The following is a 22312-nucleotide window of genomic DNA, read 5'->3' as shown; positions in this document are numbered from 1 at the left end:
CTGTTTCTCATGGCAACAAATCTTGCTGCTGCTTTATTTCCAGGGAAACAGTGAGTGAACTGCCTTGTTCAGGGGCAGAATGACATATTTTTACCTTGTCAGCTCGGGGATTCGATCCAGCAACCTTTCAGTTACTGGCCCAACACTCTAACCACTAACCCGCCGCCCCTAACAGCCTAATTCCTTGTGAGTCCCTGTGATCTGTGGGAAATATGTATCTCAAAGGTGGTCATACATTTGGCAAGAGGTTAGGAAGAGCAGCTCATTTCCCATCTCATTTTGTGGGCAGTGTGCACAGCCTTTCTCTTGAGAGCCAGGTCTGCCTATGGCAGTCTCTCTCGATAGCAAGGCCATGCTCAATTAGTCTGTACAGTCAAAACTTTTCTTAATTTTCTATATATTTTTATTTTATTTAACTAGGCAAGTCAGTTGAGAACATTCTTATTTACATTGAAGGCCTACACAAGATCTGAAGATCTTTTATATCAATAGCAGTCAATTATTAATCGTCACCTCGATCAATCTCATTCTGATTGTCTTAAGTACTTGGTTATCGGCACGAACCCTAGCTAATAAGTTAAATCAGCAATACATAAATTGGCTTAATTATTTATTTACTAAATAATCACACAGAATTACATGTACAGTTGAAGTCGGAAGTTTACATACACTTAGGTTGGAGTCATTAAAACTCGTTTTTCAACCACTTCACAAATTTCTTGTTAACAAACTATAATTTTGGCAAGTCGGTTAGGACATCTACTTTGTGCATGACATAAGTCATTTTTCCAACAATTGTTTACAGACAGATTATTTTACATATAATTCACTGTATCACAATTCCAGTGGGTCAGGCAATCAGTGGTACAGAGTCAAATATCTCGAACTCTTTAAACCATCCTACTATTGTCAAATGACCATAGTACACTACTCTCATCACCCCACTGGAACTAAAAACACCACACATTTTGGAATGTCTGTGCGTCCTTGACAATCGCCAATCAATATCTAAAAACAGCACACATTTAATTCAGAGAACCTGCACATCATCTCCCTTTTGTGGCACCAATGTCAGGGGTTATAGCAGGGGAAACAGTGCTGCAGTAGTTTAGTGTGTGATGCTGGAATAATGACAAGTGAACCTGGGGAGCTTTGCGTTCACATTGTCTTAAATAAGAGAACCGGTCCGTGGAATTCAAGCGAACCGAACTCTCGAGGTCTGTTTGGTTCGCTTTGGGGGCTCTTTTGAGAGGTCAAATCAAATGTTATTAGTCACATGTGCCGAATACAATAGGTGTAGACCTTACAGTAAAATGCTTACTTACGAGCCCCTAACCAACAGTGCAGTTAAAAAAAAATACAGATAAAGATAAAAGTAAAGTAATTAAAGAGCAGCGGTAAAAAAAATAACAATATATACATGGGAGTGCCGGTACAGAGGCAATGTGCGGGGGCACCGGTTAGTTGAGGTAGTATGTACATGTAGGTGGAGTTAATTAAAGTGACTATGCATAGATGACAACAGAGAGTGGCAGTGGTGTGGAGAGGGGAGGGTAGCCATTTGACTAGATGTTCAGGAATCTTATGGCTTGGGGGTAGAAGCTGTTTAGAAGCATCTTGGACCTAGACTTAGCGCTCCGGTACCACTTGCAGTGTGGTAGCAGAGAGAACAGTCTATGACTAGGGTGGCTGGAGTCTTTGACAAGTTTTGCACTTCATGGCTACAGATGTGAGTGCTACGGTTCGGTAGTCATTTAGGCAGGTTACCTTAGTGTTCTTGAGGACATTTAAGTAACTTATTTTGGCTGGGGGCGCTATTTTCACGTTCGGATGAAAAGCATGCCCAGAGTAAACTGCCTGCTACTCAGGCCCAGAAGCTAAGATATGCATATTATTAGTAGATTTGGATAGTGTCACGTTCGTCGTCCTCCTCATCTGAGGAGGAGTAGTAAGAAGGATCGGAGGACCAAAATGCAGCGTGATGATTATCCATTTTAATTAGAAAACAAAGAACAAAACAATAAACGGACGAAAACGCAACAGTCCCGTATGGTGACATACAAAAAGAAACAGGAACAATCACCCACAATACAAAACAGCCTACCTAAATATGGTTCCCAATCAGAGACAACGACTAATACCTGCCTCTGATTGAGAACTATATCAGGCCAAACACATAGAAATAGACAAACTAGACATACAACATAGAATACCCACTCAGATCACACCCTGACCAAACAAAACATACAAACATACAAAGCAAACTATGGTCAGGGCGTGACAGATAGAAAACACTCTGAAGTTTCTAAAACTGTTTGAAAGATGTCTGTGAGTTTAACAGAACTCATATGGCAGGCGAAAACCTGAGAAAAATCCAACCAGGAAGTGGGAAATCTGAGGTTTGTAGTTTTTCAAGTGATTTCCTATCCAATATTTGTTTGTCTTTTTTTTTTTTTTTCACCTTTGTTCAACCAGGTAGGCAAGTTGAGAACAAGTTCTCATTTACAATTGCGACCTGGCCAAGATAAAGCAAAGCAGTTCGACACATACAACAACAGAGTTACACATGGAGTAAAACAAACATACAGTCAATAATACAGTAGAAAATAAGTCTATATACAATGTGAGCAAATAGGGTGATATAAGGGAGGTAAAGGCAAAAAAAGGCAATGGTGGTGAAGTAAATACAATATAGCAAGTAAAACACTGGAATGGTAGATTTGCAGTGGAAGAATGTGCAAAGTAGAAATATAAATAATGGGGTGCAAAGGAGCAAAATAAATAAATACAGTAGGGGAAGAGTAGTTGTTTGGGCTAAATTATAGATGGGCTATGTACAGGTGCAGTAATCTGTGAGCTGCTCTGACAGCTGGTGCTTAAAGCTAGTGAGGGAGATACAGTGGGGAGAACAAGTATTTGATACACTGCCGATTTTGCAGGTTTTCCTACTTACAAAGCATGTAAAGGTCTGTAATTTTTATCATAGGTACACTTCAACTGTGAGAGACGGAATCTAAAACAAAAATCCAGAAAATCACATTGTATGATTTTTAAGTAATTAATTTGCATTTTATTGCATGACATAAGTATTTGATACATCAGAAAAGCAGAACTTAATATTTGGTACAGACACCTTTGTTTGCAATTACAGAGATCATACGTTTCCTGTAGTTCTTGACCAGGTTTGCACACAATGCAGCAGGGTTTTGGCCCACTCCTCCATACAGACCTTCTCCAGATCCTTCAGGTTTCGGGGCTGTCGCTGGGCAATACGGACTTTCAGCTCCCTCCAAAGATTTTCTATTGGGTTCAGGTCTGGAGACTGGCTAGGCCACTCCTGGACCTTGAGATGCTTCTTACGGAGCCACTCCTTAGTTGCCCTGGCTGTGTGTTTTGGGTCGTTGTCATGCTGGAAGACCCAGCCACGACCCATCTTCAATGCTCTTACTGAGGGAAGGAGGTTGTTGGCCAAGATCTCGCGATACATGGCCCCATCCATCCTCCCCTCAATATGGTGCAGTCGTCCTGTCCCCTTTGCAGAAAAGCATCCCCAAAGAATGATGCTTCCACCTCCATGCTTCACGGTTGGGATGGTGTTCTTGGGGTTGTACTCAACCTTCTTCTTCCTCCAAACACGGCGAGTGGAGTTTAGACCAAAAAACTCTATTTTTGTCTCATCAGACCACATGACCTTCTCCCATTCCTCCTCTGGATCATCCAGATGGTCATTGGCAAACTTCAGACGGGCCTGGACATGCGCTGGCTTGAGCAGGGGGACCTTGCGTGCGCTGCAGGATTTTAATCCATGACGGCGTAGTGTGTTACTAATGGTTTTCTTTGAGACTGTGGTCCCAGCTCTCTTCAGGTCATTGACCAGGTCCTGCCGTGTAGTTCTGGGCTGATCCCTCACCTTCCTCATGATCATTGATGCCCCACGAGGTGAGATGGATGGAGCCCCAGACTGAGGGTGATTGACCGTCATCTTGAACTTCTTCCATTTTCTAATAATTGCGCCAACAGTTGTTGCCTTCTCACCAAGCTGCTTGCCTATTGTCCTGTAGCCCATCCCAGCCTTGTGCAGGTCTACAATTTTATCCCTGATGTCCTTACACAGCTCTCTGGTCTTGGCCATTGTGGAGAGGTTGGAGTCTGTTTGATTGAGTGTGTGGACAGGTGTCTTTTATACAGGTAACGAGTTCAAACAGGTGCAGTTAATACAGGTAATGAGTGGAGAACAGGAGGGCTTCTTAAAGAAAAACTAACAGGTCTGTGAGAGCCGGAATTCTTACTGGTTGGTAGGTGATCAAATACTTATGTCATGCAATAAAATGCATATTAATTACTTAAAAATCATACAATGTGATTTTCTGGAATTTTGTTTTAGATTCCGTCTCTCACAGTTGAAGTGTACCTATGATAAAAATTACAGACCTCTACATGCTTTGTAAGTAGGAAAACCTGCAAAATCGGCAGTGTATCAAATACTTGTTCTCCCCACTGTAAGTGTTTCAGAGATTTTTGTAGTTCGTTCCAGTCATTGGCAGCAGAGAACTGGAAGGAGAGGCGGCCAAAGGAGGAATTGGTTTTGGGGGTGACCAGAGAGATATACCTGCTGGAGCGCATGCTACAGGTGGGTGCTGCTATGGTGACCAGCGAGCTGAGATAAAGGGGGACTTTACCTAGCAGGGTCTTGTAGATGACCTGGAGCCAGTGGGTTTGGCGACGAGTATGAAGCGAGGGCCAGCCAACGAGAGCGTACAGGTCGCAGTGGTGGGTAGTATATGGGGCTTTGGTGACAAAACGGATGGCACTGTGATAGACTGCATCCAATTTATTGAGTAGGGTATTGGAGGCTATTTTGTAAATGACATCTCCGAAGTCGAGGATCGGTAGGATGGTCAGTTTTACGAAGGTATGTTTGGCAGCATGAGTGAAGGATGCCTTGTTGCGAAATAGGAAGCCAATTCTAGATTTAACTTTGGATTGGAGATGTTTGATGTGAGTCTGGAAGGAGAGTTTACAGTCTAACCAGACACCTAGGTATTTGTAGTTGTCCACATATTCTAAGTCAGAACCGTCCAGAGTAGTGATGCTGGACGGGCGGGCAGGTGCAGGCAGTGATCGGTTGAATAGCATGCATTTAGTTTTACTTGTATTTAAGAGCAGTTGGAGGCCACGGAAGAAGAGTTGTGGCATTGAAGCTCGTCTGGAGGGTTGTTAACACAGTGTCCAAAGAAGGGACAGAAGTATACAGAATGGTGTTGTCTGCGTAGAGGTGGATCAGAGACTCACCAGCAGCAAGAGCGAGATCATTGATGTATACAGAGAAGAGAGTCGGCCCAAGAATTGAACCCTCTGGCACCCCCATAGAGACTGCCAGAGGCCCGGACAACAGGCCTTCCGATTTGACACACTGAACTCTATCAGAGAAGTAGTTGGTGAACCAGGCGAGGCAATCATTTGAGAAACCAAGGATATCGAGTCTGCCGGTGAGGATGTGGTGATTGACAGAGTCGAAAGCCTTGGCCAGGTCAATGAATATGGCTGCACAGTATTGTTTCTTATTGATGGCGGTTATGATAATGTTTAAGACCTTGAGCGTGGCTGAGGTGCACCCATGACCAGCTCTGAAACCAGATTGCATAGCGGAGAAGGTGCGGTGGGATTCGAAATGGTCGGTAATCTGGTTGTTGACTTGGCTTTCGAAGACCTTGGAAAGGCAGGGTAGGCTAGATATAGGTCTGTAGCAGTTTGGGTCAAGAGTTTCCCTCCCTTTGAAGAGGGGGATGACCGCAGCTGCTTTCCAATCTTTGGGAATCTCAGACGACACGAAAGACGACACGAAAGAGAGGTTGAACAGGCTAGTAATAGGGGTTGCAACAATTTCGGCAGATAGTTTTAGAAAGAAAGGGTCCAGATTGTCTAGCCCGGCTGATTTGTAGGGGTCCAGATTTTGCAGCTCTTTCAGAACATCAGCTATCTGGATTTGGGAGGAGGAGAAATGGGGAAGGCATGGGCGAGTTGCTGTGAGGGGTGCAGTGCTGTTGACCGGGGTAGGGGTAGCCAGGTGGAAAGCATGGCCAGCCATAGAAAAATGCTTATTGAAATTCTCAATTATAGTGGATTTATCGGTGGTGACAGAGTTTCCTATCCTCAGTGCAGTGGGCAGCTGGGAGGAGGTGTTCTTATTCTCCATGGACTTTACAGTGTCCCAGAACTTTTTTAAGTTTGTGTTGCAGGAAGCAAATTTCTGCTTGAAAAGACTAGCCTTGGCTTTCCTAACTGCCTGTGTATATTGGTTTCTAACTTCCCTGAAAAGTTGCATATCACGGGGGCTGTTCGATGCTAATGCAGAACGCCATAGGATGTTTTTGTGTTGGTTAAGGGCAGTCAGGTCTGGAGAGAACCAAGGGCTATATCTGTTCCTGGTTCAATTTTTTTTGAATGGGGCATGCTTATTTAAGATGGTGAGGAAGGAATTTAAAAAAAATAACCAGGCATCCTCTACTGACGGGATGAGGTCAATATCCTTCCAGGAAACCCGGGCCAGGTCGATTAGAAAGGCCTGCTCGCTGAAGTGTTTCAGGGAGCGTTTGACAGTGATGAGTGGAGGTCGTTTGACCGCTGACCCATTACGGATGCAGGCAATGAGGCAGTGATCGCTGAGATCTTGGTTGAAAACAGGTGTATTTGGAGGGCAAGTTGGTTAGGATGATATCTATGAGGGTGCCCGTGTTTACGGCTTTGGGGTGGTACCTGGTAGGTTCATTGATAATTTGTGTGAGATTGAGGGCATCAAGTTTAGATTGTAGGATGGCTGGGGTGTTAAGCATGTCCCAGTTTCGGTCACCTAGCAGCACGAGCTCTGAAGATAGATGGGGGGCAATCAGTTCACACATGGTGTCCAGAGCACAGCTGGGGGCAGAGGGTGGTCTATAGCAGGCGGCAACGGTGAGAGACGGTGAGAGACTTGTTTTTAGAGAGGTAGATTTTTAAAACTGTTTGGGTACACACCTGGATAGTAGGACAGAACTCTGCAGGCTATCTCTGCAGTAGATTGCAACACCGCCCCCTTTGGTCGTTCTATCTTGTCTGAAAATGTTGAAGTTAGGGATGGATATTTCAGAGTTATTGGTGGTCTTCCTAAGCCAGGATTCAGACACGGCTAGGACATCCGGGTTGGCAGAGTGTGCTAAAGCAGTGAATAAAACAAACTTAGGGAGGAGGCTTTTAATGTTAACATGCAAGAAACCAAGGCTATTACGGTTACAGAAGTCATCAAAAGAGAGCGCCTGGGGAATAGGAGTGGAGCTAGGCACTGCAGGGCCTGGATTCACCTCTACATCACCAGAGGGACAGAGGAGGAGTAGGATAAGGGTACGGCTAAAAGCTATGAGAATTGGTCATCTAGGACGTCTGGAACAGAGAGTAAAAGGAGCAGGTTTCTGGGGACGATAAAATAGCTTCAAGGTATAATATACAGACAAAGGAATGGTAGGATGTGAATACAGTGGAGGTAAACCTAGGCATTGAGTGATGATGAGAGAGATATTGTCTCTAGAAACATTATTGAAACCAGGTGATGTCATCACATGTGTGGGTGGTGGAACTGAAAGGTTGGATAAGGTATAATGAGCAGGGCTAGAGGCTCTACAGTGAAATAAGCCAATAAACACTAACCAGAACGGCAATGGACAAGGCATATTGACATTAAGGAGAGGCATGCTTAGCCGAGTGATCATAAGGGTCCAGTGAATAGTGAGGTTGGTTGGGGTCACGGCGATTCAGACAGCTAGCCGGGCCATGGGTAGCAAGATGGCAGAGGATGGAGGTCTGTTTTTAGCCACCTCGTGCGTTTCTGTCGGTAGATTAGTGGGATTCCGTGTGGTAGAAGGGACCAATCCATTTGGCAAAATAGATATAGTTATAGTGACCCAAGAAAATAGTCCGATAGTCCTATTCAGATAGCAGCCGATAAGACAGCTAACGATTAGCGGGCCGCAGATGGGCGTTCAGTGCAGATAACGTCGGTAGTCCAGTCGTGAAGGCCCGGTTGGGCTCCGTATCGGCAGTAAAACGGGTCCGGATAGGTGATTGTAGCCCAGGAGTGGCTGATAGAACTCAGACTTTTCGTCTGGACTTAGTGCTCGCGCCTTGTGCATTTGGATTACTGGACTATACGAGCGAACAAAAAGGAGGTATTTGGACATAAATTATGGACTTTATCGAACAAAACAAACATTTATTGTTGAACTGGGATTCCTGGGAGTGCATTCTGATGAAGATCATCAAAGGTAAGTGAATATTTATAATGCTATTTCTGACTTTTGTTGACTCCACAACATGGCGGGTATCTGTTTGGCGGCTGAGCGCTGTACTCAGATTATCGCATGGTGTGCTTTTACCGTAAAGCTTTTTTGAAATCTGACACAGCGGTTGCATTAAGGAGAAGTATATCTTTAATTCTATGCATAACCCTTGTGTCTTTCATCAACGTTTATGATGAGTATTCCTGTAAATTGATGTGGCTCTCTGCAAAATCATCGGATGTTTTGGAGGCAAAACATTACTGAACATAACACGCCAATGTAAACTGAGATTTTGGGATATAAATATGAACTTTATCGAACAAAACATACATGTATTGCGTAACATGAAGTCCTATGAGTGCCATCTGATGAAGATCATCAAAGGTTAGTGATTAATTTTATCTCTATTTCTGCTTTTTGTGACTCCTCTCTTTGGCTGGAAAATGGCTGTGTTTTTCTGTGACTAGGCGCTGACCTAACATAATCGCATGGTATGCTTTTGTCGTAAAGCCTTTTTGAAATCGGACACTGTGGTGGGATTAACAACAAGTTTTTCTTTAAAATTGTGTATAATACTTGTATGTTTATGTATAATATGTATGTATAATATGTATAATATTGTATGTATAATACTTGTATGTATGTTTAATACTTGTATGTCGTAGCGGGAGTTGTGTTTGGCCACTCAGTCGTGGGTCAACAGGGAGTACAGGAGGGGACTAAGTACACACCCCTGAGGGTCCCCAGTGTTGAGGATCAGCGTGGAAGACGTGTTGTTGCCTATCCTTACCATCTGGGGTCGGCCTGTCAGGAAGTCCAGGATCCAGTTGCAGAGGGAGGTGTTAGTCCCAGGGTCCTTTGCTTAGTGATGAGCTTCGTGGGCACTATGGTGTTGAACACTGAGCTGTTGTCAATGAACAGCATTCTCACATAGGTGTTCCTTTTGTCCAGATGGGAAAGGGCAGTGTGGAGTGCGATTAAGATTGCGTCATCTGTGGATCTGTTGGGGCAGTATGCGAATTGGAGTGTGTCTTGGGGATCCGGGAGGATGCTGTTTAAGTGAGCCATTACCAGCCTTTCAAAGCTTCATGGCTACTGACGTGAGTGCTACGGGGTGGTAATCATTTAGGCAGGTTACCTTTGCTTCCTTGGGCACAGGGACTATGGGGGTCTGCTTGAAACATGTTGGTATTACAGACTTAGTCAGGGAGATGTTCAAAATGTCAGTGAAGACACTTGCCAGTTAGTCCGAGCATGCTTTGAGTACACGTCCTAGTAATCCATCTGGCCCTGTGGCTTTGTGAATGTTGACCTGTTTAAAGGTCTTGCTCACATCAGCTACCGAGAGCGTGATCACACAGTCATCCAGAACAGCTGGTGCTCTTGTGCATGCTTCAGTGTTGCTTACCTCGAAGCGAGCATAAAAGGCATTCAGCTCGTCTGGTAGGCTCACGTCACTGGGCAACTCGCGTCTGGGTGTCCCTTTGTAGTCTGTAATAGTTTTCAAGCTCTGCCACATCCGACGAGCGTCAGAACCGGTGTAGTAGGATTCAATCTTAAACCTGTGTTGACGCTTTGCTTGTTTGATGGTTTGTCTGAGGGCATAGCAGGATTTCTTATATGCGTCCGGGTTAGAGTCCCGCTCCTTGAAAGCGGCAGCTCTAGCCTTTAGCTCGATGTGGATGTTGCCTGTAATCGATGGCTTCTGGTTGGGATATGTACGTACGGTCACTGTGGGGACGATGTCGTCGATGCACTTATTGATGAAGCCAATGACAGGTGGTATACTCCTCAATGCCATTGAATGAATCCCGGAACATATTCCAGTCTGTGCTAGCAAAACTGTCCTGTAGCGTAGTATCGAGCATGGTGGCGACACAGTAAAGAGGCTCAGAGAGAATGCCACCGAATCGCTTTTTCACAGCCTTTTGTGGAGTACTTTTCCAAGTTTTAACCCCACTGTCTGTGTCGGCAGTTTTGTTGAGCAGGTGTTTTAATGCCATGACAGAGGGTATCACGTCTGCTGCAGACGCAGTTGATGAGCTTATTTCTCCAGTCAGTTGTTCGAATTGAGCTAGGAGTGTGTTCATGTTTCAAACATGCTCTTATATGCCATTGAAATGGCAGCAGCGGTATGAGACCACGAAATCCTCGTCGACCCACTGTGCTGTCAGACTCACCATGCTCACGGGGCTGACATCGCTGGTCCAAATGTCAGTCGTGAAGCTAATAGCAGTGACGCCCATAGCAAGTAGCTCATGGATGTGCGTTTCAACAATACTGTGTAACTCTGGTAGGGCAACATCTGACATTGGTAGTGTGTAGTGGGGCATTGGTAGTGTGTAGTGGGGCTCGAGGTGCACAACCAGTCAGCGAAAGCCAACATCATCCACGACAGAGAATGGTTGATTGTCAAGGGCAATGAATTCCATTATCTTGGCGTTAATGGATTTCGCCTTTGAGTTGTCTCGCTCTTTCAAATGACTGCTCGTCTTGAACTTGTTTAGCTTTTGTTCTGTGTAGTGCTGTATTTGTCGTGGCGTCATTACGTCATCTAACTACCTTTATTTAGGTATGCACGTCAGCTTTGACATCGGTTTTGCACACCGGCGTTAAACTAGGCATTGGGCCGATGTTGGCATTTTTGTTAATATCGGCCTATTTCGATATGCTTACCGATATATCGTGCATCCCTAATGAGTACAGTAATCCAGGTCTCCTCTCCCTAACCTCTAACCTTTACCACAAATCTTTATGTTAAGATGGGAATTAAAGACAGACATTCACTACTGCTATTGATATTTCTTAACACCGAATCTGTCTGCTATGTTTTACAATATATATTATAGAGGTTATAGTTTGACCTGACTTGATGGATGGTGTAGTAGCGGTCTGCTCTCATTTTAAAGCAAAAATATGTCATTTTTGGGCTACCCGACCATATTCACATAGAAATGTGAGTTATATACGTGTCATTCTAATTGATAGCACATCTAGGAAGCGTTAGATCTGTTCTTCAGTGAGCTCCAAAAGTATTGGGACAGTGATATTTTATGTTGTTTTTTGTGTCTGTACTCCAACACTTTGCATTTGTAATGATACAATGACTGAGATTAAGGTGCAGACTGTCAGCTTTAATTTGAGGGTATTTTCATCCATAACCATTTAGAAATGACAGGGGATAGGGGAAAGTATTCTGACAAATTCACATGTAGTAAATAGAGGGGTATTTGGTCCCATATTCATAGCACGTAATGACTACATCAAGCTCGTGACTCTACACATTTGTTGGATTCATTTGCTGTTTGTTTTGGTTGTGTTTCAGATTACTTTGTGTCCAATAGAAATGAATGGTAAATAATGTATTGTGTCATTTATGAGTCACTTTTATTGTATGAATGAAAATACCCTAAAATTAAAGCTGACAGGTTGCACTTTAACATCATAGTCATTGTATAATTTCAAATCCAAAGTGCTTGAGTACAGAGCCAAAACAACAAAACATGTGTCCCATTACTTTAGGAGCTCACTGTATGTGTGCTACTTTTATGCTTCCCAATTTTCAGTTTAGTTTTTGTATCTTTTGCTTTCATTTCTGACACCAGCTTCAAACAGCTGAAAATACAACATTTTTGGTCATGAAAATATATTTCACAATGGTTTAGATGGTACAATGATTATCTACACAATGACTGCTTGTTTTGTCACAAACTGACATTAGGCAAACTATTCTAATTTTTGCAACTTGGAAATGGCAGAGCGACTTCTGCATATTGCACCTTTTAAGTATCCAGTCTGTGTTTGCAGGTATGGCATGCGTGAGTTTGTGGTCATCTCCCCTGGGGCCAACTGGGAGGCAGTCATCAGTGAGTCCAGGTGCAACCTGCTCCTCAGCTCCGTCTCCATCTCTCTGGCCAACACAGACGGGTAGGTGAACATAGCTCCATCTCTCTGGCCAACACAGACGGGTAGGTGAACATAGCTCCATCTCTCTGGCCAACACAGACGGGTAGGTGAACATAGCTCCATCTCTCTGGCCAACACAGACGGGTAGGTGAACATAGCTCCATCTCTCTGGCAAACACAGACTGGTAGGTGAACATAGCTCCATCTCTCTGGCCAACACAGACTGGTAGGTGAACATAGCTCCATCTCTCTGGCCAACACAGACTGGTAGGTGACAGTAGCTCCATCTCTCTGGCCAACACAGACTGGTAGGTGACAGTAGCTCCATCTCTCTGGCCAACACAGACTGGTAGTTGAACATAGCTCCATCTCTCTGGCCAACACAGACTGGTAGGTGACAGTAGCTCCATCTCTCTGGCCAACACAGACTGGTAGGTGAACATAGCTCCATCTCTCTGGCCAACACAGACTGGTAGGTGAACATAGCTCCATCTCTCTGGCCAACACAGACGGGTAGGTGAACATAGCTCCATCTCTCTGGCCAACACAGACTGGTAGGTGAACATAGCTCCATCTCTCTGGCCAACACAGACGGGTAGGTGAACATAGCTCCATCTCTCTGGCCAACACAGGCTGGTAGGTGAACATAGCTCCATCTCTCTGGCCAACACAGACTGGTAGGTGAACATAGCTCCATCTCTCTGGCCTACACAGACTGGTAGGTGACAGTAGCTCCATCTCTCTGGCCAACACAGGCTGGTAGGTGAACATAGCTCCATCTCTCTAGCCAACACAGACTGGTAGGTGAACATAGCTCCATCTCTCTGGCCAACACAGACTGGTAGGTGAACATAGCTCCATCTCTCTGGCCAACACAGACTGGTAGGTGACAGTAGCTCCATCTCTCTGGCCAACACAGACTAGTAGGTGACAGTAGCTCCATCTCTCTGGCCAACACAGACTGGTAGGTGAACATAGCTCCATCTCTCTGGCCAACACAGACGGGTAGGTGAACATAGCTCCATCTCTCTGGCAAACACAGACTGGTAGGTGGCCATAGCCCCATCTCTCTGGCAAACACAGACTGGTAGGTGACCGTAGCAACAGTGAATACTGTATTCAGCAAATATTATATTCCTGTCTCTTTGGGAACAGTAACTGTTATAAGTCACAGTTATACAACAACTGTTTATGTTCTTTTGTAAAATCAAGTTCAAATTTGTTACAGAATTTGCTTTGACAAATAAGAGAAGAGCTGATACTGCCAATGTGTCCTATAGCTAATAATGAATCTATGCTGAGGTTCCTACACATTCACACAGCTAGTTGCAACATGCTCTTTGTGTGTGTTTCTGTATAATGTCACAAGCCATGTTTTAAAATAGCAACACTGTGGGAAGTGAGTACAGCCCTCCGTGGCATCACATATTGCGGTAGGTCAGCTGGTATCCATGGCAACACTGGGCTGAATGGAAGATGGTAGCAGTAGATCTGTGGCTCTGTAGCAAGGTCATCTGGTCTCACTGTCTTTCTGGGAGTTTACTGTGTGGCAGAGAGACATTAACAACACATGTTTAGAGTAAGAGGAAGCATGTATCAGATCATCAGCACGTAGCTTCATGAGCACGTAGCTTCATGAGCACATAGCTTCATGAGCACGTGTTCTGTCACTGATGCATGTATCATTTATTACAAATAATGTTGTTTTGTGACTTCTTCAAATTAGAGAAAGTATGACATACTTTTGAATAGAATAATATTCAAGGTTAGTATGTGGGAGGAAAAAGTATGAAAATGTATGTACTCATTACTGAAAGTCGCTCTGCATAAGAGCGTCTGCTAAATGACTAACGTAAATGTAAAAAATGGAACAAGGCTTATTATTAAATGATTTACTTGTTCAATCCACTAGGTGGCGTATGTTTTGTCTGTAGTTCCTCTACTGTGCACCAGGTGCTGCTGTGTAGCTGTGGTGGTAGAATAGGGTTGTGGAGGGAGTTACAGGATTTCACACTGTGGCTGCTCTTCCACATTGATACCAGAGATTCCTGGCATGTCTCTAAAGTTAAAGGGATCACTTCAAAATCAAACATCATCTGTTGTGCAGGTCCAAATGTATGCCTCAATCCCAAACCAATTGAAAGATTAGTCAAATCGGAAATCTTTCTATAGCTGGATCTTGACTGCCGATGGCATGTGACTAACTCATCTTGACACAAGAACAGAGAGTAGTTACAGTAGGCACCTGGCTTTCAACGTGTGGCTGCTCTCCCACAAAACATCAAAGTTTGAAGTGACCTACCCTTTTTTAAACTCCTCTATTTCCCCTGTCTCTGTGGGTGCCGTACAGCCAGGTGCCGATGTTTGTACAGATCCAGCAGAAGTGGAGGAGGATGTACCATGGGGAGTGCCAGGGACCGGGGGTGTGTACCGACTTTGAGATGGTCCACCTCCGCAAGGTGCCCAGCCAATACAACCACCTCTCAGGCCTGCTGGACATCTTTAAGTCCAAGATGGTGAGTATAGAAGGACCTGGTCTAATGACTTCATGCCTAACATTAACCTTTTAGCTCTTTTAGCTCTTTGGGTCACCCCAGACTAACTGTAGGTCCAGTTTCCCTGAATGAGAGTAAGCCTAGTGTTGGACTAAGATTCACTTTCAATGGTGAATCTTCATTAAGCATGTTTTTTTTGTCCAGGACTAGGCTGAACCTTTGTCTGGATACCCAGCCCCCTGCTAGATATGATGGATAGCACAAGATATTACATAACACATTGTCTCTATTTATGTTTCTCTTTCCTCTGTTCTCCAGGTCTGTCTCCTCTTCCTCCCATCAACATCGCTATCCGCTTCACGTACGTCCTGCAGGACTGGCAGCAGTACTCCTGGCCTCAGCAGCCCCCTGGTACACACAACAACCACACAGCCCACTAAACAGGAAGGAATGTGTCTAGTTATTCGTGCCGCTAACTCCGGCACACTTATATACCAGAGTCGATGTGGGTTTGAATCCAGCCCAGTCGCACTCCTCCTACCTTTCCTGTCTGCTTTTATAAAACCACATCCTATCTGTTCAGTAAAACCACATCCTATCTGTTCAGTAAAACCACATCCTATCTGTTCAGTAAAACCACATCCTATCTGTTCAGTAAAACCACATCCTATCTGTTCAGTAAAACCACATCCTATCTGTTCAGTAAAACCACATCCTATCTGTTCAGTAAAACCACATCCTATCTGTTCAGTAAAACCACATCCTATCTGTTCAGTAAAACCACAAAATATGAAACAGGAAGGAGCTAGGAGGGCAACCGATATATCAAGTCAGAAATCTAAACGGTGCTAGACATACAGTGGGGTCTGAAGTTATTGACACTCTTGATAAAGATGAGAAAAAATTACTGAATAAAATAAATCATAAAAATACTGAGCTATATTGTATGCAAAAAAAATGTGGAAATTATATAATTGCATATTAATACAATTGCTCAGAGAAAAAGATTTTGTTTAACAAGTAATACTTTTTGCTCTCTCAAAAAGGTAGGGGTCAAAATGATTGACACCCCTGTTTTCAATACCTTTCAATAGCTCACCTTGCAAGGAAAATGGCACTGAGCCTTTTTCTAAAATGTTTGAGTTGGAGAACACATTGGGAGGGATCTTCCTCCTGACAGAATCCTTCCAGATGCTTGATATCCTTTGTCTCCTCTTCTGGACCGCCCTCCTCCATTCAAACCACAGGTTTTCAATGGATTTCAAGTCCAGAGACTGAGATGGCCATTGCAAAATGTTGATTTTTTTTGGCCAAATAACCATTTCTTTGTGGATTTTGATGTGTGCTTGGGGTTATTGTCTTGCTGGAAGATCCACTTGCGTCCAATTTTAACGTCCTGGCAGAGGCCACCAGGTTTTTGGCTAAAATGTCCTGGTACTCTGTAAATTTCAATGACGCTGTGGACCTTAACAAGGGCCCCAGGACCGGTGGAAGCAAAATAGCATACAATATAGCTCAGTATTTGAATTATTCCGTTTATACAGTCATCATTATCAAGGGTGTCAATAATTTCGTACCCCACTAGGCTAGCCCATAGGGCGTATTGGAAGCTTTGGTCGTTCAACGCCTCCGTGCGCGTGACCAACATTTTAGCAAACTGATATAATCCACTCACTCTCTCTTTGCTCCAAATTCAATAGTGTATGGTTCTTCCCACAGTTATGTTAAGTGCTGCTCTCCGGGGTACATTTTAGTGTTGCAAATAGATGCTTGAGTCTTTGAGTGGTGCAGGGAAGGCGGTACAAGGTCGGAGGTCGGAGAGCTTTTTAAACGGCTCACAAACGGACAATATTTCTGCTCCTCTTGAATGGGACCTGAGAGGAATGGCAGTGGGTGGAGGGTCAATTTGAGGTTTTTATATTTGACACCAGAGTATATTTGGTTCTTTAGTTTTTATTGTTATGAATTTGCCTGCCTTCAAGGCATTGAGGATGAAAACACATAGGAAGTGTTAACAGTTTTGGTTCTTCTTGCTGCCTCTAAGTGAACGTATTGGGAGTTGAATCAAAGTCATGATTGAACAGTAAAAGGTGAAAGTGTGTTTTTTTTTTCTTTTTTCGTTGCCTCCAGACTTCGACGGTCTCCTCGGAGGGGAGGTGGGAGGGGTGGAGTTTGGGAAGTTGCAGTTCGGAGAGCGTGTGAGGATCCAATCAGGTAGGACTGATGTAGCCATGACGACAAGTCAAAGCATGCTTGATTTAGAGATTTACCTCATTGTTCACGTGTATTCTTGACATCTTTGGCATGAGCCTTTAATTCATTATTGACCAAACTGTAGCTTATAGTGAGACGTTTATAAAGCAAAACAAACAAATCTGTATTTTCTTTCATTGTTGTCTCAGTGAGCTTCACCTATTGACCACCTGGCCCCACCTGACAGAAGCTATCGTGGTGGATAACAATGTGTACTCGTGAGTGTCAACCAGCACACTCCCTCCCTCCCCTCTGACCTGCTGGTTGACACACATTGATGGAACATCTTAACAGCCTGAGATACGATCTATCAAGAACATTGTTTGTCCTCTTACCAAATGACAGCAAATATAGAGGTGTCATTTTCAATAAATAGAATCAGTATCCAGGTTGAGCTTATAAAGCAAGTGAGCATTGAGGTAGATGGAGAGAGAGAGCGAGAGAAAGAACATCCAGGTCAGTAAAACAAGTTCTCCATACCTTTGGAACACTGAAAGGTTGCTACCCATATTAATATCCTGTGTGCCAGACAGTGTAGGTGTTGAGAGGGCGGTTGTGGAGGAGGTGTGTGGGAAGAGGATATAACAAGTACCTCAGCCCCAGCAACACCGCTCGCTCGTTCAACTGCATTAAAGCTGAAATTAATTCATGCTGAATGATTTTACGCTTTTCAGTTTAGTGATGAAATGGTGCTCAGTGAGCCATCGCTTCATATTAACAGGGTTTTTCTTCAAGTCCCTCCATCCTAAATGTGCTTGAGCTTCATTGTATAAAGAGTTTCTTTGAAGGGAATCAAAGATATCTGCACTTGGATGCAGAAACATTTAGATTAGCCCTGTCAAAAACAAGATCCTCTTTCAAAGACTGTTTTGGGGTTTATTTTGCTGGTTGTATTTATTGGTGAATCCCCTTATAGGGCGTTCTGGGGTAGAAATGTTAGATATAATATTTTGGGGTTTTAGAGAATATGTGACTTGCCTCGGGTCAACTGAAATGGTACCCTACCTGACTGACTGACTGGCTGACTGGGTAATAGATATTATATGGCAACTGATACTCAGTGGTTCTTATTTCAAGGATCCAAAATAAAGCAAAAAGTCAATAGATAATTATCAGGTAATTACTTTCCACTATATAGTCTCTAAATGAAAACCAGGTCAATATCTGGTTGTAAAGTAAACCACAATAACAATGAATCTTCTCTTCCCGTCAGAGCCCCATGTTTAATAGCCTATATTCAGGCCTAATCTTTACTATAATGGTAAATGTGAACCACTGATCTGATCCAGGGACAGTTTACCTCCCTCCCCTGTGTGGTCTGACCTTATGTGCTCTCTGTGTGACCTCACAGTGACTTGGACCCACTCCAGGCCCCTCATTGGTCAGTCTGAGTCAGGAGCACAGACAACCCCAAGTGCTTGCTCGGTAAGTTAGGACCCTCTCACAGAAATACTGATCCTATATTATAGAAATCCTATAGAATATTATGAATGTCCATGTAACGTGGTTTAAAATGCTCCCTCATCCATCAGCTGTATGTAAAGGGAGTTCCAAAGACTTACTCAGATGTTGACTTACTCTATGTCAAATTTGATGGACAAAAAAAGCTTTTTGAATTTGAAATATATGTAATCTTCTGGTTGTCACTTGCTACCACAGCCACAAAGTCAAAATTGGCTATATCTTAAAAATGTATGAAAGTAAAAAATGTCTGCATAGTGCATCTTTAAAGTTAGGCATATGGTTAGCAGTTTGGTTAAGGTTAGGGTTTAGATTAGGATTAGGTTTAAAATCACATTTTAAGAAGATAAATTGTAGAAATAAGCGGGTTTTATGACTTTGTGGCTATGGTAACTAGTGATGATCTCATCTTCTCCATCCCAGGTGACTTCCTGACAATTCTTTAAGCTGTTCTCCAAGAAGGAATCAACAGAGGAGATTCTGGGAAGAGGTCCATTTGAGGAGGAAGGCAAAGGTAATGTGTTCTATGGCTACTTGGGTGTATCTCAATAGTCTAACATCTCTTTCTTGAATTTTCCAATATCAAATTTTATTAGTAACATGCGCCGAATACAACAGGTAGACCTTACAGTGAAATGCTTACTTACGAGCCCCTAACCAACAATGCAGTTAAAAAAATATGAATATGAATAAGAAATAAAATTAACAAGTAATTAAAGAGCAGCAGTAAAATAACAATAGCGAGACTATATACAGAGTGTACCGGTACAGAGTCAATGTGCGGGGGCAACGGTTAGTCGAGGTAATTGAGGTAATATGTACATGTAGGTAGAGTTATTAAAGTGACTATGCATAGATGATAACAACAGAGAGTAGCAATGGTGTAAAAGGGTGGGAGGGGCGGGGCAATGCAAATAGTCTGGGTAGCCATTTGATTAGCTGTTTAGGAGTCTTATGGCTTGGGGGTAGAAGCTGTTTAGAAACCTCTTGGACCTAGACTTGGCACTCCGGTACCGCTTGCCGTGCGGTAGCAGAGAGAACAGTCTATGACTAGGGTGGCTGGAAACTTTGACAATTTGTAGGGCTTTCCTCTGACACTGCCTAGTATAGAGGTCCTGGATGGCAGGACGCTTGGCCCCAGTGATGTACTGGGCTGTACGCACTACCCTCTGTAGTGCCTTGCGGTCGGAGGACGAGCAGTTGCCATACCAGGCAGGGATGCAACCAGTCAGGATGCTCTCGATGGTGCAGCTGTAAAACCTTTTGAGGATCTGAGGACCCATGCCAAATATTTTCAGTCTCCTGAGGGGGAATAGGTTCTGTCGTGCCCTCTTCACGACTGTCTTGGTGTGTTTGGACTATTCTAGTTTGTTGGTGATGTGGACACCAATATGGTGTTTTCCCTAGGGGGATTTGTGCAGACGTCAGTGCAGATGATGGGAAATAGAAGCCACTCTGGACTCTTGGCTTGTTGTTTGCATGTGAAGGGAGAATTACGCTCTCTTCTCAGTCAGAGCCCACCCTCACACCCTCCCTGTGAATGGCTTCTCTGTCCCTCCCCCCTCCCCTCTCTCCTCATTAGACAACATCAGCCATGCCCTGTCTAAGCTGACGGACCCCACAGCCGTGTCCATCCCCAAGCTGTCTGTCTCCAACATGGTGCACAGCGCCCGCTAACGCATCCACCGCCGCATTGACGAATCACCGCTCAGCAATGACGTGCTCAACTCTATACTGCTGGTAAGAGAGAGCAGGCATGACAACGGACACACACTCTTACCTTCTAAAGGCATATGGTGATTTAGGCAGGCTGACATCATACTACACAAGAGGAGAGGAGAGCAGGAGAGTCTTCAGCCAGGCTCCTCAGTTACTGGCCCTGCTGTGTGAACAGCTTCTTGATCAGCCGTGAAGCCATTGCTCAAGCAGTACCTTATTCCCTACATGCTCACACTGCCATTGGCCTAGCCCCCCCGGCGCACGTTTGTTTTTTTACCCTAGCACTACACAGCTGATTCAAATATCAACATCATCAAGCTGTGTAGTGCGAGGGTAAAAAACTAAACGTGCGCTGGGGGGGCAGGCCAGTGGTTTGGGAAACCCTGTGTTAGAGGCTCAGTGGTAAGTCAGACAGTTGTTCAATAAAACATTAAAATCAGACACTCGGTTCGTAGCAGGATTGTTCCTTCACAGATGCTTTGTGTCAAGGTGTAAGGAAATGGATGTTCCCTTGTACGAGAGTATGTAAGCTTATATTTGTGTGTGTATGGTGTCAGTATCTCTTCCCAGACGCAGCCATAGGTAAACCATCATCAGAGAACAGCGAGAGAAAGGCTGCTCAATCACACACCGATGGGAAACCAGAAGAGAAGGATTCTGACGACTATGTAGGTCTGCTGTCTGTGCTTTACCACACTATCACTGTGTCAGACACACTGCACTCCAGGGCTGGGTTCAGTAGTCACTGTGTCAGACACACTGCACTCCAGGGCTGGGTTCAGTAGTCACTGTGTCAGACACACTGCACTCCAGGGCTGAGTTCAGTAATCACTGTGTCAGACACACTGCACTCCAGGGATGGGTTCAGTAGTCACTGTGTCAGACACACTGCACTCCAGGGCTGGGTTCAGTAGTCACTGTGTCAGACACACTGCACTCCAGGGCTGAGTTCAGTAATCACTGTGTCAGACACACTGCACTCCAGGGATGGGTTCAGTAGTCACTGTGTCAGACACACTGCACTCCAGGGCTGGGTTCAGTAGTCACTGTGTCAGACACACTGCACTCCAGGGCTGGGTTCAGTAGTCACTGTGTCAGACACACTGCACTCCAGGGATGGGTTCAGTAATCACTGTGTCAGACACACTGCACTCCAGGGCTGGGTTCAGTAGTCACTGTGTCAGACACACTGCACTCCAGGGCTGAGTTCAGTAGTCACTGTGTCAGACACACTGCACTCCAGGGCTGGGTTCAGTAGTCACTGTGTCAGACACACTGCACTCCAGGGATGGGTTCAGTAGTCACTGTGTCAGACACACTGCACTCCAGGGATGGGTTCAGTAATCACTGTGTCAGACACACTGCACTCCAGGGCTGGGTTCAGTAGTCACTGTGTCAGACACACTGCACTCCAGGGCTGGGTTCAGTAATCACTGTGTCAGACACACTGCACTCCAGGGCTGAGTTCAGTAGTCACTGTGTCAGACACACTGCACTCCAGGGCTGAGTTCAGTAGTCACTGTGTCAGACACACTGCACTCCAGGGCTGGGTTCAGTAGTCACTGTGTCAGACACACTGCACTCCAGGGCTGGGTTCAGTAGTCACTGTGTCAGACACACTGCACTCCAGGGCTGAGTTCAGTAGTCACTGTGTCAGACACACTGCACTCCAGGGCTGGGTTCAGTAGTCACTGTGTCAGACACACTGCACTCCAGGGCTGAGTTCAGTAGTTATGCCATTGGAGAAACATTTTGAAATACTTGAACTTGTCTGAAAGAACTCAGAAATACAATTTCCAATTGTCAAGAAAATGTCAGAAAAAGTCTGATTGATTAGTGTCATTTTTTGCAATACTGTGTGATGATTGTACTCCCCCACCCCCCTCACAGCCTGTACAACCAGCTGAAGTCTGCTCCTAGTAACAGTCTAACGTACCGCCTGGCGCTATGTCTGTGTCTGGTTAACTTCTACCATGGAGGGGTCCGGGCCATGGCTCACCTCTGGCAGGAGTTTTTCCTGGAGATGAGATACCGTTGGAAGAACAACTACCTACCTCGTCTATGGGTGAGAAGAACCAGATTTTAGCTGGATTGATTGATTGTTACACCTTCTATTGCTCCCCAATAGGGGAAACAACAACAGATTTAGCATTAGGACCAATTCTAAAC

At 44.4% G+C, this 22312-nt stretch overlaps 1 pseudogene; it reads left to right on the top strand.

Annotated features, from left to right (window-relative positions):
* Positions 1-12060: 12060 nt before the first annotated feature.
* The window catches only part of LOC139538273 (rab3 GTPase-activating protein catalytic subunit-like), a 40259-nt pseudogene continuing 30007 nt past the window's right edge, over positions 12061-22312 (top strand).

Source organism: Salvelinus alpinus, chromosome 14, assembly GCF_045679555.1.
Source record: "Salvelinus alpinus chromosome 14, SLU_Salpinus.1, whole genome shotgun sequence".
Classification (NCBI taxonomy): Eukaryota; Metazoa; Chordata; class Actinopteri; order Salmoniformes; family Salmonidae; genus Salvelinus; species Salvelinus alpinus.
Note: the sequence above shows the minus strand (reverse complement) of the source record. Positions and strands in the feature narration are given on the sequence as shown.